The following is a 3,270-nucleotide window of genomic DNA, read 5'->3' as shown; positions in this document are numbered from 1 at the left end:
ATTGTCAAAATGTGACACGCTTCGTTGTGTGATGTCATGTGCTACTGGACGAAAAAAAAAACAATTTCTACCAAAAAACGGGTGGATTCGACCAAACTTGAATTTATACACGAGTAACTATTCCAGGAATAATCTATTCCACAATCTTAATCTCGAGTAAATCCATAGTAGTTTCTCCACGTAATTTAAAGTATAGTTGTGCGAGGAATAACAATACGCGATTGGGTAAAACCCGACAAAGAAATGTTGTTTTATAACGGGATGGTGTAAAAGCTTATATGGTATCAACTCGATTTTGCAGTTGTATAGATAGTGTGGTCCCTCCTAATGTCAAAGTACATGTTTGACAGACTAGTGTTGCCGAACTATCGATAGTAAAACTATCGATATTTAAAGTATCGATTATTTAAGACTATCGATAGTCTGTAAATTTGCAATAGTATAGGGTATGTTTTAACGGGCCGTCATATTTAAAAAGAAAAAATATTGCTACCAACCTGAAAAAGAAACAAAGCCTTTTGAAATGGCATATAAAGGTAAGTATGTATAAAATAATAAAAATCCTTTATTTTACACATTTTTCCTCCACAATCTAACAATCTAAACAACTATCTAGGAGTAACCTAATATAATACGATAGATTGAGTGAGACTTGCTTCTGAGCTAGGCTAGGAAGGCTCCTAGATTAAATTAAATTATCTGTAATTCAGGCGAATTACAGATAATTTTATTACCCAAATATTGTAAACGATACTATTGTAAATTGCCAAACTATCGATAGTTTAGAACAATCGATAGTATCGATACTATCGATAGCTTTTTATTCAAAAGCGACAATCGATCATCAATCAATCGATAGTATCGATAGTATTGCACATATTCAATAGTATAGCCTCGTTTTAAGCTATCGATAAGATCGATAGTATCGACAGTATCGATACTATCGATAGGCCAATCGATAGTCTTGTGTTAGTTTGGCTATCGATAGAATATCGATAGACTATCGATACTCGACAATCGATCGGCAACACTATGACAGACACTTCTTGACACTTGGCAGACACTTGCGTTGTGACAGTTGTGTGACTTTGTGGTAGGGTAGATCCGCCGATTTTATTCCGCGGGATTTATTTTACGTTTTTTGAAAAACTTAACAGGGATGCGTGCAAACTAGCTTAAACTGAAAGGTTAAGCAATAAGCTTTTTAGATCAGTGTGAGGCCCTTAGATTCAATCGTGATTTTAGAAGTAACAAGCGTCCAAATATTTTTTCACAAAATGGTAATGACGTTTTCCTAATGGTAATGATTTTATTAAAATGGTAATGATCTTATGTTAATGGTGATGACGAAATATATTTTATAGTAATACATTAAATTAAAATTACTTAAAAACTAAAATTTAAATATAATTGTTTAGCTAAACACCAATTTTATCTATGTTATTTTCCTAGCTAAGCACGTACCTATTAAAGAATGGGTTGGAAATAAAAATAAATGTATTCAATATTTTAATGAATTTATTGAATTTGGAACAATACGGACATTAGTTAAAAATTTTTTACGTTCCTAATATTATTCAGAATCAGAAAAAATATATATTTACACCAATGAGGATTTTGATTGAAAAATATGCCTAGGTACTCTTACTTAGACTTACACAATAGTCAACATACAAGAAATGAATAAAAAAACGTCTTTTCGTAAACTAATAAAAAACCTTCTCATTTAAAAACAAAGCTTAAAGAACAATGGGACAAAACGTCCCCAGAACTGTAGCACTTTAATACCTACCTTGTATGATAGACCATGCTAATACCCGACCGATCTCTCTAGCTACAATCACGGCAAAGGTCCTTGACAGTGTGCTTGACTCTCTACTAGATAAATATTTAAAATCACATAATGCTCAATTCGGGTTTAAGCCTGGACTGTCGACCGAGAGCGCCATCCTTAGTCTTAAGCACACTGTCAGGTACTACACGGATCAGGGGACTTCCATTTACGCATGCTTCCTCGACCTCTCCAAGGCGTTCGATCTTGTGTCTTATGACATCCTTTGGGATAAGATGAGGAGGCAGGGCGTCCCGTCAGAAGTATCACAAATATTCCATTATTAGTATGCTAACCAGATTAACAGCGTAAGATGGGCTAACGTTTTTTCTGAGGAGTATGGGTTGCAGTGCGGGGTGAGACAGGGTGGGCTGACGTCTCCCAGGCTTTTCAACCTATACGTAAATGACCTCATTGTTGCCCTTAGCAGTATGCGTATCGGATGCTGGGTAGATGGTGTTTGTATCAACAACATAACCTACGCTGATGATATGGTACTGCTGGCGCCAACAATGGGGGCTCTCAGAAAGATGGTGGGTGTGTGTGAAGCGTATGCTAAATGCCATGGCTTATTTGTATAATGTGAAGAAGAGCGAATACATGGTATTTAAGGCCGCCAGTAAATGTCCAAACGTGGTACCCGACCTCTTGCTGAATGGGGTAAAGTTAAACAGAGTCACTAAATTTAAATATCTCGGACACTACGTTACTGATGACCTTAAAGATCATGTTGATATCGAGAGGGAACGAAGGGCGCTGGCAGTAAGGTGTAATATGTTGGCTCGCAGGTTTGCCCGATGTAATGACCATGTCAAGATCACTCTGTTTAAAGCATACTGTCAGAGTCTATACACGGGAAACCTATGGACCACGTACTCGCAGAAATCGCTTGGCGTCCTTCGGGTCCAATATAACAACGGTTTCAGGGTGCTGTTGGGCTTGCCTCGCTTCTGCAGTGCTTCGGAAATGTTTGCTCAGTCGCATACTGACGGCTTCTTTGCTGTCCTATGCAAGAAGACTGCCTCGTTGCTCAGTAGGATACGGGCGAGCCCCAACAGTATCCTGAAGACCGTGGCGGAGAGGTACGACTCTCCTATTATCCGACATTTCCTTCGGCTACTTCTTACCGAACGGGTTGGATAATTAGTGGTATGTTATAATAAGTAAATTACTAACATAGTTGTATAAGGCACCCATTTACTAACCATGTGGATCATTGTTATCTTTAAATGAATAAATTAAATTGAATACTATAATTTTATTATATGACAGCTCAAGTGTGACATGTCTCAGAAAAGTTATATCAAAAATAAAAATTCATAAGCAACCCTGAAAAAATACATACAAAATCACTTTTGACCAACTTCAAAGGGCACGACAGCTTGACCCCGGGACAATTCGACCCCTTTTTTTTTTTTTTTTTTTTTAGGTGGTAAAAA

Source organism: Ostrinia nubilalis, chromosome 14 (assembly GCF_963855985.1).
Source record: "Ostrinia nubilalis chromosome 14, ilOstNubi1.1, whole genome shotgun sequence".
Lineage (NCBI taxonomy): Eukaryota > Metazoa > Arthropoda > Insecta > Lepidoptera > Crambidae > Ostrinia > Ostrinia nubilalis.
This window is presented reverse-complemented; position numbering follows the sequence as displayed.